The sequence below is a fragment of the Pinus tabuliformis genome, chromosome J, assembly GCF_031772625.1.
Source record: "Pinus tabuliformis cultivar Carrire ecotype Pingquan chromosome J, CPIR1, whole genome shotgun sequence".
Lineage (NCBI taxonomy): Eukaryota > Viridiplantae > Streptophyta > Pinopsida > Pinales > Pinaceae > Pinus > Pinus tabuliformis.
The window spans coordinates 796,345,354-796,359,616 of record NC_142295.1 but is presented as its reverse complement, the minus strand read 5'-3'; positions in this window follow the sequence as shown (position 1 = coordinate 796,359,616).

Sequence of the window (14,263 nt, the reverse complement as noted above, 5' to 3'; positions counted from 1 at the left end):
TTCCATTATTTTCCTTCATTTTCCTCCTCACATGCAACCTATGACCTTTCACCTCCTTTTTCTCCTAATTTCCATTATTTTCATAAATAAGTGTGCCAAAAATGCCTTTTTTCCTTTTAATGCCTTAGCCATTTCCTTTTCCAATTTCCTTAGCCATAAACAACCAAATGAACATCCCCTAGGATGCCTTGCCCAACATTCATCTTGGAATAAGTATCCCATTCATCCGTGATTATTGTTTTTAACTTTTATTACATGGAATTTTCATAAGGGTTGTTACATATTCTTAGTGACATAAGGCCTTATTAGTAGAGATATCTTCTTCGAAGCTTCAATCCTTCCATGTCTCGGGTCAGATCATTGGCTAATCTAGTTAGAAATGTATTTCAAGTTGGCTCCTAGAAATCATCCATTTCGGTTTGAGTCCTTTTGGTTCCAGGACCCCTCCTTCCTGGGAAAACTCGAAAGTTGGTGGAAATATTGCTCGGTACAAGGTAGAAACCATATGCATACTTTCCAACTTAGGCTAAAAGAGCTTAAACATTAGATAAAAAGTTGGAATAAAATGGAGTTTGGTAACATTATGAAAGAGCAACACCAACTCTAGGACTACATGAACCACATCCAACAATGACTAATTACAGAAGGAAGAACTAAATCTCTCGCAATAGATGAGGGTCAAACCCTTACCCAGATTGAAGAAGGAAGTAAGCAAGATGAAATCCTCTGGAGACAAAAATCTTGGATTCAGTGGCTTCATGAAGGAAAAAGAAATTCTTGATTCTTCCATAAAGCCATGATCCAACATTTCCAACAAAATATAATCTTCTCATTGAAAGATCCCATAGTGAATCGGTTGGTTCAACATGAGGAAATGGAAAACCTCTTGGTTGATCATTTCCATACCCTCCTCTCTAAACTCTGACCACGACAAATATGCAACCATCCAATGCATCACCAGACATATCCCTCAACTGGTGAGCTGAGACCAAAACATGGCACTCATGCAGGCCATTACCATGGAGGAAGCTGAAGAAGTGGTTAAGGGGATGGCTCGAAACAAAGCGCTAGGACCAGGAGGATTCACAACAAAGTTATTTTAAGCAACCTAGCACTTCATGGGCCCTGATATCTTGGAGGTAGTGGAGGAATCTAGGTGCTCACAACAGTTAAATCTGTCTTTCAACTCCACCTTTATCTCTTTAATTCAAAAATCCTCCCAGACTCAGGAGCCTCAATGTTTTAGGCTGATTTCCCTTTGTAATTTAATTTATAAAATCATTGCCACGATCATGGTTAAGAGATTGAAACCTCTTCTTCCAACCTTGATATCCCCAGAAAAAACTGGTTTCATTTAAGGTCGCCATATTTTGGATGGTATCATGACCTCTCAGGAAGTGGTTCACTCTCTTAAACATCTCAGAGCTAAAGGCATGCTTATCAAACTGGATCTCTCCAAAGCTTATGACCGTCTTAGATGGCCTTATATTTTGATTGCTTTTGTCTTTGGTTTTGAGTCTAGATGGATAGCTTGGGTTCCCTCTCTCATCTCGTCCCTGGTTTACTAAATCCTTATAAATGGACCCCCATCGTGAACCTTTAACCCCTCTCAAGGTCTTTGCCAAGGTGACCCTCTTTCTCCCTTCCTCTTCATTCTTGTTGCGGAAGGTCTAGGATGTTATATTAAATATTTTTCCACTCGGGTTCTCTTCAAGGCATCCACCTATGGGGCAATGACCTCCCTCTCACCCATCAACAATTCATTGAAGATATTATGATTTTTTTCCAGGCATCCCTTCGAGAAGGCAGAGTTATTAAAGATATTCTTTTTGATTTTATGCAAGCCTCCAGTACCTTGATCAATAATGATAAATCTAATATTTTCTTCTTTAATACCCTAGTTCTTATCTAGTCTTTTCTTGCTCAAACTTTAGGGTTTCGTATTGGATCCTTATCATCTAAATACTTAGCCATTCCCCTTGTCCTAAATTCCCTCAAAACTTCTTGTTGGAAAGACCTTCTGGACCGTATCTAAACTCTTCTTCAATCTTGGTCATTCTGGGCCTTGAACATTGTTGGTAGAATGGTTCTCCTCAAGGCAGTGCTCCAATCCATTTCAATCTATTGGTTGTTTAGTTTGGCTTGCAAACATCCTCATGTGCTAGTATGGTGGACATATTTAAAAATTTTGTGTGGCGAGGGGCCCAAGAGGTGAAAAAATTCTCTTGTCTCTTGGTATTGCATCACCCAACCCAAAATTGCAGAGGACCTTGGGATACGTGACCCTCACATTCTGAATCAATTTATGCGGGTGAAAATCTGGTGGAGATGGATACAAGGTTGGCAAGATTTGTGGAAAATCATTTGGACACGAAAATATCAAATGCCAGAATCATCTGAAGATATTTTAAGAACCCAACAAACTCCAAAAGGGTCCTTGATTTGGAATTTAGCTTCGACCAATAGAGATCTTATACGATCCCATACATTTTGGGAAATTCATGATGGATGATGAGCTCTTTTTTGGCAAGATTCATGGCAAAAAAGGGTCAAAATCTTCAGCCGATGGGATCTTCCAGATCTCTTTCTGTATACAAACAGTCAAAACTACAAAACAATGGAGTAATACTGGAAACCCTTTCAAAACATAGCTTGGAGACAATGGAAGAAGAAATAAGATCGGTCTAACCCATCGAATTATGATCAATGGATGCTGCTGGATAGAGAACTCCAATCCAGAAAGTTGGCCATCCTTGAAGGCCCCAATATTCTTCAATGGGGCTACACAACCAAAGGAATGTTTACCATTAAGGAAGCCTACAGGCTAGCCACTGAAGAGCCTCAAGATCATGGTAACCCCATATGGAGGAAAATTTATATGAGCCATTTCTGGTCAAAAGTTGCATGCTTCCTCTGGTTGGTGTGTAGGCAGCAAATCCTTACATGGGATCAGCTCCAAAAAAGAGGAGTTCAGGGTCACCCATTCTATATGTTGTGTGAATACAATATTGAAGACATGGAACACCTTCTAAACCTATGCCCCTTGTAGACCAATTATGGAGTAGAATAGCTCACTTATTTGGACATTTGGATCGAGACATAACAAGCATAAAATCCTCCTTAGAAATGTGGAGAAACAATATATTATCTAGCTCTGTCCTAAACTGAGCTTGGAACCTTAGCCTTTGCTTCCTGCTCTGGGCACTTTGGAAGGAGAGGAATAGAAGGGTCTTCAAGAACCAATGTCTATCACAGTTGGAAGTATGGGATGGGGTTGTCCAAAATACAAGAGAAACAATTCTAGCAGAGAAATGACATCCAGATGACTGGAAGGTGACGCCTCACGAAGCCCAAATTCTCACTACTCTAAATATTTCCCCTCAGATGTTGGCTCCATCATCCTGGAAGCTCCTAGTTTCCTCTCGATTTTCTTCATCAAAATTTTCAGTCCCTCCATTAGGCTTCCCTAAGCTCAATTTTGATGGGGCGTCCAAGGGTAACCTTGGGGATGCACTTTTTGAGGCCTCTTCTGAGACTCAAAGGGTAAGACTATGTATGCTTATGCATCTGATTGTGGCTATGCAAGTAATAATGAGGCTGAATTCAATGTGGTCAAGTATGGTCTACTCATAGCGAGACAAGAAGTATTAAGAAAGTTGGTGGTAGAAGATGACTCAAATTTGGTCATTGAGATACTCAAAAAGCTTAACTAGGGCACTAATTGGGAAAAACTTAGCCAGAGTTGGCAGACTACCCATCTTGTGGAAGAGATAAGTGTTATCCTTCCCTATTTTGAATATATTATCCCCTCGTATGTGCTTAGAAAAGGTAATAAAGTTGTTGACTTCTTGGCTAATTTGGGATTCTCACATATGGGTACAATTCTTGATGCCCCTTGGACTATTGATCATCCTGAAGATTTAGAACCATTGCTTCTAATTCTGGCTCAATATTCTCACTAGAACTAGGTGGAAGAAAATAATCTAGATCCCTAATCAGGGTGCATGCCAGTTCACTGTCCCACTTGGGACTCACATTAATCGTGATTAGATGGAAGTCATTGAGGAGGGGTGGCTCTGGTAGCTGCAGGGCATGTGTGACTGGGTTGATGTGATGGGAGGAGGCATGGGAGGTATTAAGGTAGGCGTTAATTACCACTGAGCAATAACCCTTTAGGTGGTGGAAGCCTACACTTCATTTCATACAATTGAGTTGTGGTATAGTAAGGTCTTGACAGATGAGAGGAAGCACTTGGGTTCTCGTCTGGTGGCAAGCTTGGCAGGGAGGAAGTGATTGTGGGAGGACATTCAGGTCGGCTCCATTGCACTAGTAATAGGGTATGTTTCATTTCTTTCTATTCATCCCTTCCCGTGACATATTGGTATCCTGAATGTTGCCTGTAAGATTTACTCCCCTCATGCGAATGGGTGATTGTGCATCTTGGTAATATTTGTTCGTCTGATGAGCATGTCTGTGTGGTTCAATTTTATCTTGAAATAGTTGTTTCCAAGCCAATATCCATTTCTTATGGTATCTTACTACTCTGTATGGGAATGTATGGTTTAATTTGGGCTCCTTGTCTATGTGGGAAGAATTTACCGCTTGGTTAGAATGGTTGTTTCTATATTCGGTTCAATTGGCTTGTGATTATTATTTGTATGTCGTCATTTTTGGTTTTGCAATGTGTTGGTGTTTGTGTATATGGGAAGTGGCTTGAGGAGCCGGTGGGAAGCTCTGCCATCTAGTGGAGACAGACCCTCTTTGGCTTATATCTATTTTGTGTGATGTTTGAGCATAGACTGCGGGTAATGGGAGAAAAGAGCCAATGGAGGATTGTCGTCTCGACCTGCTCTACTTTCATTTTGCTTGGGTTTAATATTGCTTGTTTCTTGCTCTTTTTATTTGTAAATTTATCAAGTTTCATTAATCAGAGAAATTGCCCAATATACGACCTAAGGGTCTCTTCTCGATTGGTGGTATGGTTATATAAGTATATTGTAACTCAGAGGGGGTTGACAAAAATTGTTTGACCATCCATGGGCACAGGCCCATCAGGCACTTGGGGGTCATGGGCACAGCCATAAGAGTGAGTCGCAGGGATGATGAGGAGCATCCTCATCGAATTCACCGAGGAGAACTGGATGAAAAATAGATGCTCAACATATCACTGTCACGACCCAAGCATATATAACAGGTACTTCTAAGCAGGTAAGATAGATGATAAGGAGTTGTGAGGCTGATCTAACCAATGGGTTGAAGATGAAATTCAGATGGAGTATTGGCACTTGATGGTCCCTGATCTAGGCCACACTCATGGTCGATTCACCCAGTACAAGCAGACAGTCCATCTCTATTGGATGATGAAGAGCATAGTAGCCAGAGCTATCATGAGTGTAACATGCTCCATCAAAGTTGGTCCTGGATTTCAGGAAATTCAGAAGGAGCTCCAACTTGTTCAATTTCAATTTCAGCAGCATAATGTCTTCCTGGATCGTATTGAGAAGCACATTTTGTGCCTTCCTCAATCCGAATTAACAGGTTCTAGTGCAAAGGACCAAGCTCCGCTAGAGCCTTCAAATGAATGGTTTTTAGTAAGTTCCTTTTTTGGTCAAATTCTGAGTATGTATATGTCGATTAGTAGTACTTCTATTAGCATGTTAAGGGTGAACTGATTTTTAGACATTCATGCCTATAAGACTGAGTATGATAGACTTAAGAACCTCAGATTTTGGATGGCTTATAATGCGTTCTGATGGCCAACAGACCTGGTTTCCCAATGGGCAGGTTGAGGCTGTGAAATTTCTTTTATGGATGCAACCTGCTTTGAAAATTAATGAATGAAAGGTCCTACTAAGCTTACAAAAAAAAATTGTAATTAGGATTCATAATAATACAAATATATATATTTTAATTACTAAATTTCTAATATATATTAGTGGGTTTAATTGATTCTCTACTTAAGTTATATTTTTTGGAGACATGTTAGTTTATGTTGTAAATGAGTCTAAAGAGGAAATAAAATTTAAATATTTTGATACTAAGGTGAATAGCAGTAGCCATTTTGATTTGATTCACGGTCTTGCTCAGAACAATTCTTCGACGTTATAGATTCACCAATTATGATCCAGACTTATGCAGGAATGAAAATAATACATATATAAACATAAACACATAGATGTAACAAAAATAAATCTTCATTTCATTAGTATCAAAGAATTGAAAGATTCTTACAGGCAGAATGGAAATAAACTAGCTCGAGAGATGGTAGCTTATCTCTGAGAAGAGATGTGGCGGCTATATGCCTCTGAACTGTGTTACAATGAGGCTCAAGGGCCTTTTTATTATTGAACAATAAGGGAAAACCCTAAAAAACTGAAACCTTGACCCCCAAGAGATGGAACGCCAAGAGTTTGTGGGCCCCATCGGGGTTAGTTGGGCAACCAACTTCTCGGGGGTGTAACTTGGTCATATGATCTTTGTTTGGCACGTACGATACCTAGTTGGAAATATCTCTCTGAGTACTATAGGATTTGTGGTAGGCCCTTGCCTATGGCTATGAGCCTACTGTAGACCTCAAAAAATGTCATTTAGGGGGTCAAAACAACTTCGAAAGTTTAGGACCCGAAAAACTACTAAAAATAGTAAAAAATTTTATAATCAGGGAAACTAATGAAACTGACTGGAGGTCTAGGTGGAATAGTTGTGTCGCCACCAATATCCACCTGGATCAAATTACAATTTGAAGGGACATGAATATTGAGGTGAATAGTGACAACTTGGGTCTTGTCAAAAACAATCCTTCAAAAGTTGGATATCAAAAGTTGGTTGTTTAATTGGTTTAAAATAACGTATTGACACCCATGGCTACAAAGGGCATGGGAACTCACTTTAGGATTTTCGATATGGAACCTATGGAAGGAGAGAAATAAAAGGGTATTCGAAGGAAGATATAGATCCCCTCATGTGTTGCAAGAGATAATTCGTTCCAATATAAGTGAAACCTTGTTGTCAAACCTGCCTGAATTGGGAGATGGTAATATGGAAGCAGAAACATTACATGTTTTAATGAAACTACAACTGAAATTGACAAAACAGTTTCTTCAAAACCTGTTCACAGAATAGGATTGACGGTAAGCAAACTCCTTACTCTTCCACCACAATCCTTTTTAATACTAAGTTTTAATGACACTTCAAAAGGAAACTTGAGAGAAGCTAGTTTTACAGGAATCCTACGCAATGATAACATGATGCTAATTCATGTTTATGCTTTTTCTTATGGGGAAATAACAAACAATGAGACAAAGTTCTAGGCATTGGAGAAAGGTCTTCAAATTATAGTACGAAAAGGGATACATTTGTTACAGGTTCATGGGGACTCTCAAATAGCGATCAATATGGTGTAGAAACTCCTCTTAGGTCATCTTCCATAGAAAATTATCAATAGTTGGTGCATACATGAGGTTGAAAATAATATAAATGAGATATTGGAAGCTTTCGACTACGTCATCCCAGTTCATACTAGACGTGAGGGTAACAAGGTCGCGGATTGTTTAGCTAAATGGGGTAGCCGTGAAAAGGATTTAACAGTGGATGAGGAATGGCTAACTGGGCAACCACAATATGATGCACAGGAATTGCATAAATGGATATACCAATGTAGGAACAATGGTAACCAGACATCCCCCGATGGGGCTGGTGTCTGAACAACCATCTATTGGAATGTTTAGAATGACAAAATCTGTCTGACATCCCTTCCCTATAGAAATCATTGACATGAAATGTTTTTTATTGGCCAGGTTGGAGGTGGCCTTTGGATGGTGTGCGAAGGCCTCCACTTGGCATCCTACCTCCAAAGCATGGCACAAATTTAATTCACCTAATGTGTTCATAAGAGGTGAGGGTGGTTGCATTAACTTCGCGGCACAATGGAGTGATGCATATGTGTTTTCAAATGTCACGACATTCCATCTGACTATGGTTGTAGGTATAGCGATGTAGAGAGATGTGGGGCGATTGGATGCAACTAGGATCCCCTCTAACGGGCGATTTCAAATTCTTAATGACTCCATCATTCAGTGCATTGGGATGGAGGGTCCCAGGAAGCAAGGAAATTCTTGGTTTTTTAGGGAGCCTATGCTCACCATGACTTCATGCTCCTTATAATCATACGTTGGTTAGTTATTTTTCACTTTAGTCTATCTGCAAGAGCAGGGTGGTACACTCACTTTATTGACTCAAGGTGGTGACCTCTGTATCATTATCGTCCTGGGTATGTGTTGGCCATCTTTGTTTTGTTTCGATGTTTCATTTTCTTATGTTCATTACTATATATCAACAAACATATCAAAAAGTTTAAAGGTGTCTAGTTCCATAACTGTTGGTTTCTCCAAGTTAGCATTGTTGTTAATCAATTTTCACAAAGTCCGCAGGGTATAAGCGTCAGTCACGAATGTTCTTTTTTTGCTTCCCACATAACTCCTCCTTTGGTCTGTCTTTTGAGTTGGTGGTTGTTTGTCCCTCTGTGGACCTCCAAACTGTTAAACCATTTGGTTTCTCCTTTAACTGTCCCATTTTGTTTTCCAGACTCTGGTATAGTGGCACCTTTTCAGTTTGGTTTTAACAGTCTCTCAAAATCCATATTCCAAGTGATAGTTCGACTGTTATACAAATTTATTCTCTTGGTTAGTCTGGTTTATAGTCACTTTGTTTCCTATTTAGTCTTGGGTACAATCGGGTGCAGGTATATTGATGATATCATTTTTTAGTTAAAACTTGTTCTCTCTCACCTTCACAATACTAATCACACATTCCTTCAAGTCAAAATAGGCGGTGTTCGGTCTGTAGTGAAATATAGTCAGGTCAGTAGATTGTCCAAGTCTCTCCTTGTTATGATCTCTTGCAGGTTTTGCTCGCATATGGCACCATATCAATGTATTATCAGTCGACGAGGCAGCACACTAGGGGCATCCGCTTTCAGGCAATGCCACATCTTTGGTTGGGAATCAATATCAAATTTTTTCAACTTGGTGCCTTTCAGAGTTCAAAAGGAAATCCACACTCTTGAGGCAAAGGAATTTGGGGAACACTAGTACCATTCAGATTCAGAAGTTGTTTGTAGGGGCGATACAAATTGGGTTCCTGACCCAAGTAAATGGAGGAATATATGATTATACTTTATCCAATCGATTACAACTCACATGCAGATGGTGAACCTCCTCTACATGGTATGTGTGACAAGTAGGTAGACAATTACAAGTTGTTCGTTGGGCAGGAAGATATAAAGAGGATTCTACAAGATATTTGTTATGATATGGATGAAATAGTTGTCCGTCTCAACAAAATGGAACACTACCTCATATCAGATTTAGATACTGACTCAGAGGAACCTCAAAATGGTGAGGCAATCATCAATGTTGCTCCACTCAACATGGCTCATGTACCTCTTTCCCCGAATCCCTCGGTGATTATACTGGATGACTAAATTTACCACTGTTTCTAGTTTTGTTTGTGTTCTCATCTATCTGGCATTATAGTTAACTTCTATATATATCTATTTGTTCAATATTCACTGTTAAGTCTTCATTTTAGCCTCCTACTACCAATGTGTCAAGTGTTGATTAGTAGTTAAACTCTGGATATTTTTTGGAATCTAAAAGGCAACCATGGTACCTTGAAATTTAAAATTTATTCACTGTTAAGTCTTCATTTTAGCCTCCTACTACCAATGTGTCAAGTGTTGATTAGTAGTTAAACTCTGGATATTTTTTGGAATCTAAAAGACAACCATGGTACCTTGAAATTAAAAATTTATCTTGTCAAAAAGCTATTGTTCTTCAACAAATCAACATAGTCTTCAAGGAACATCATATGTATATCTACTCTTTTTAAAATATTAATAAAAAACATAAGATATATTTTACCAGAAAAAACAATACTTCAAAATTAACAATTCAACCATTACTATTAATAAAATATAATAAAATAATTTTTAAAATAATATAAATTAATTTTATATAAAATTTATCCACTATAATATATATATATAAGATAAATAAAGATGCAAAGTTATTTATGCAAGCTTTATGCCCGGTCTATTTTCCATATTCCAAAGGAATAAAAAATGGAAAACCATCCCGTCAAGCTTTATCACAAATTAACATTCATATTTCCAAAGGAAGTTAGAAAAAATTGGGTTTCGTTCTAAAATAAAAATTTTTATGTGAAAGGCATAGGTTAGGAATAGGTTTTGTTGTAAAGTCGTTGACAGAAAAAATGACTGACTAGTTTAGGAGTGCCATAAAATGTTCCCCACCGTCTCTGTTGGACGTTTGAAGCTGCCAGCTGTTACTTCATTCAAAAGGTATATCCATCCAAGACTTGTGACATCCTTCGAGCCGCTTTAAGCTGCCCTAGAGGGCGAGAGGGTAATTCCCAATTATAATTTAGGATGGTTGGATTTTTGGATTCATTAATGAATACGGTAACCAGATGGTTATGAGTTTTGATCAGGAGTTGTTTTCACTATGATTTTTTGGAAAAATTTTCGGTGGGTTTTTTTATATAATTTTTTAAATTTTGGCAAGAATTTATTGAAATCATAAATTTGATGGGTAATTTTATACAATTCAAGTGTCCTAGAGGTTTTTCAGGGTGTTGAATCCATATGTATAGTCAAAAAATCAATTTAAATAACACAAATCAAGATTTTACCTCAATTTTTTCCGCTGGATTCCAGCACCAAAAAGTCCAAAAAGTCACACTAAAGACAACTCCATTGTTGTTAGTCTTTTGTTATGAAGTGTAAGTTTAATTTTATCTGGGTCCATTAAAATTTGGTAGTTGGATTGATTAGACATAAAAAAAATTGGGTCCATTAAAATTTGGTAGTTGGATTGATTAGACATAAAAAAAATTGGGTCCATTAAAATTTGGTAGTTGGATTGATTAGACCTAAAGTCTTTTTAGGATGTGATTATCTAAAATTGTTATTAAAAAAAAGAAAAGAAAAATATGGTAACTAAAAAGGTTATGAATTTTGATAAGTAGGTTAGTTGATTGATTGTTATTAGTTTCTTTTTTTGGGTCATAACGTAAGTTCAAATATTAAAATTTGGTAGTTGGATTGATTAGACCTAAAGTTTTTTTAGGATGTGATTATCTAAAATTGTTATGAAAAAAAAAAAAAAAAGATATGATAATTAAAAAGGTTATGAATTTTGATAAGTAGGTTAGTTGATTGATTGTTATTAGTTTTTTTTTTTGGGGTCATAATGTAATAGTTGGATTGATTAGACTTAAAAGAAATTTGGGTCCATTAAGATTTGGTAGTTGGATTGATTAGACCTAAAGTTTTTTTAGGATGTGATTATCTAAAATTGTTATAAAAAAATATGATAATTAAAAAAGTTATGAATTTTGATAAGTAGGTTAGTTAATTGATTGTTATTAGTTTTTCTGTTTTTAGTTCATAACGTAAATTCAAATATTAAAATTTGGTAGTTGGATTGATTAGACTTAAAGTCTTTCTAGGATGTGATTATTAAAAAGGTTATGAATTTTGATAAATAAGTTAGTTGATTGATTGTTATTAGTTTTTTTTTTTTTTCTTCTTCCGTTATAACGTAAGTTCAAATATTTTTGTGTCCATCAAAATCCAATAATTGAATTAACTGTGATAGTCATTGGTTCTTGAAGGGTCTTCAAGAACCAATGACTATCACAGTTGGAAGTAATGGATGGGGTTGTCCAAAACACAAGAGAAACAATTCTAGCAGAGAAATGACATCCAGATGACTGGAAGGTGGTGCCTCACGAAGCCCAAATTCTCACTACTCTAAATATTTCCCCTCAGATGTTGGCTCCATCATCCTGGAAGCTCCTAGTTTCCCCTCGATTTTCTTCATCAAAATTTTCAGTCCCTCCATTAGGCTTCCTTAAGCTCAATTTTGATGGGGCATCCAAGAGTAACCTTGGGGATGCACTTTTTGAGGCCTCTTCTGAGACTCAAAGGGTAAGACTATGTATGCTTATGCATCTGATTGTGGCTATGCAAGTAATAATGAGGCTGAATTCAATGTGGTAAAGCATGGTCTACTCATAGCGAGACGAGAAGTATTAAGAAAGTTGGTGGTAGAAGATGACTCAAATTTGGTCATTGAGATACTCAAAAAGCTTAACTAGGGCACCAATTGCGAAAAACTTAGCCAGGGTTGGCAGACTACCCATCTTTTGGAAGAGATAAGTGTTATCCTTCCCTGTTTTGCATATATTATCCCCTTGTATGTGCTTAGAAAAGGTAATAAAGTTGTCGACTTCTTGGCTAATTGGGGATTCTCACATATGGGTACAATTCTTGATACCCCTTGGACGATTGATCATCCTAAAGATTTAGAACCATTGCTTTTGATTTTGGCTCAATATTGTCACTAGAACTAGGTGGAAGAAAATAATCTAGATCCCTGATCGGGGTGCGTGCCAGTTCACTGTCCCACTTGGGACTCACGTTAATCGTGATTAGATGGAAGTCACTGAGGAGGGGCGGCTCTGGTAGCTGCAGGGCACGTGTGACTGGGTTGATGTGATGGGAGGAGGCATGGGAGGTGTTAAGGTAGGCGTTAATTACCACTGAGAAATAACCCTCTAGGTGGTGGAAGCCTGCACTTCATTTCATGCAATTGAGTTGTGGTATAGTGAGGTCTTGACAGATGAGAGGAAGCACTTGGGTTCTCGTCTGGTGGCAAGCTTGGCAGGGAGGAAGCGATTGTGGGAGGACATTCAGGTTGGCTCCATTGCACTAGTAATAGGGTATGTTTCATTTCTTTCTACTCATCCGTGCCCGTGACATATTGGTATCCTGAATGTTGCCTGTAAGATTTACTCCCCTCATGCGAATGGGTGATTGTGCATCTTGGTAATATTTGTTCGTCTGATGAGCATGTCTGCGTGGTTCAATTTTATATTGAAATAGTTGTTTCCAAGCCAATATCTGTTTCTTATGGTATCTTACTACTTTGTATGAGAATGTATGGTTTAATTTGGGCTCCTTGTCTATGTGGTAAGAATTTAGCGCTTGGTTGGAATGGTTGTTTCTATATTCGGTTCAATTGGCTTGTGATTATTCTTTGTATGTCGTCATTTCTAGTTTTGCAATGTGTTGGTGTTTGTGTATATGGGAAGTGGCTTGAGGAGCCGGTGGGAAGCTCTGCCATCTAGTGGAGATAGACCCTCTCTGGCTTATATTTATTCTGTGTGACGTTTGAGCATAGACTGCGGTTAATGGGAGAAAAGAGCTAATGGAGGATTGTCGTCTCGACTTGCTCTGCTTTCATTTTGCTTGGGTTTAATATTGCTTGTTTCTTGCTCTTGTTATCTGTAAATTTATCAGGTTTCATTAATTAGAGAAACTGCCCAATCTACGACCTAAGGGTCTCTTCTCGATTGGCGGTCTGGTTATATAAGTATATTGTAACTCAAAGGGGGTTGACGAAAATTGTTTGACCATCCATGGGCACAGGCCCATCAGGCACTGGGGGTCGTGGGCACAACCATAAGAGTGAGTCACAGGGATGATGAGGAGCATCCTCATTGAATTCGCCGAGGAGAAGTGGACGAAAAACAGATGCTCAACATATCACTGTCGCGACCCAAGCATATATAATAGGTACTTCTGAGCTGGTAAGATAGATGATAAGGAGTTGTGAGGCTTACCTAACCAATGGGTTGAAGATGAAATTCAGATGGAGTATTGGCACTTGATGGTCCCTGATCTAGGCCACACTCATGGTCGATTCACCCAGTACAAGCAGACAGTCCATCTCTATTGGATAATGAAGAGCATAGTAGCCAGAGCTATCATGAATGCAATAGGTTCCATCAAAGTTGGTCCTGGATTTCAGGAAATTTAGAAGGAGCTCCAACTTGTTCAATTTCAATTTCAGCAACAGAATGTCTTCCTGGGTCGTATTGAGAAGCACATTTTGTGCCTTCCTCAATCCGAATTAACAGGTTCCAGTGCAAAGGACCCAACTCCGCTAGAGTCCTCAAATGAATAGTTTCTAGTAATTTCCTTTTTTGGTCAAATTCTGAGTATGTATATGTCGATTAGTAGTACTTCTATTAGCATGTTAAGGGTGAACTGATTTTTAGACGTTCATGCCTATGAGACTGAGTATGACATACTTAAGAACCTCAGATTTTGGATGGCTTATAATGCATTCTGATGGCCAACAGACCTGGCTTCCCAATGGGCAGGTTGAGGCTGTGA